We start from the raw sequence: 461 nt of genomic DNA, 5'->3' as shown, positions 1-461 counted from the left end.
AAAAATTAACGCATGTGACTAACGATATTACATTCACGCCACTGCATAACAGCCCGAGATCGCCAGGACGAGATTAAGCCTTCTATTCTCTGGATGGTCATAAGTGTAATACTTCTGTTCTCCCGTCTTATCAAAAAGTGACAGCTAAACTAACGCATACGGAGGCTTGACTTCTACGGCACGCTGGAAGGGGGGGGTAGGGGGCATGCTTCTGGGCAGTGGCAGAGCGAACTGGGGGGGGGGGCACAAGAGGTGTTGTTATTAGTAAGTCCGGGAAGGAGGGAACTGCCTAGGGATTGTGCTAGAGTGTGCGTGGCGGGAGAGTGGGGGGGTTGCACGTCGTATTTTCTTTTCCTTGGCTGATTGGTTCATGCACGGGGTGGGGGATTGTCGAGAGGAGGGGGTGAGAAGAGCGAGAAGGTGAGGGAGAGAACAGGCGTGACTTACCTTGGGCAACAACC

The sequence above is a fragment of the Penaeus monodon genome, chromosome 33, assembly GCF_015228065.2.
Source record: "Penaeus monodon isolate SGIC_2016 chromosome 33, NSTDA_Pmon_1, whole genome shotgun sequence".
Taxonomy (NCBI): domain Eukaryota; kingdom Metazoa; phylum Arthropoda; class Malacostraca; order Decapoda; family Penaeidae; genus Penaeus; species Penaeus monodon.
Note: the sequence above shows the minus strand (reverse complement) of the source record.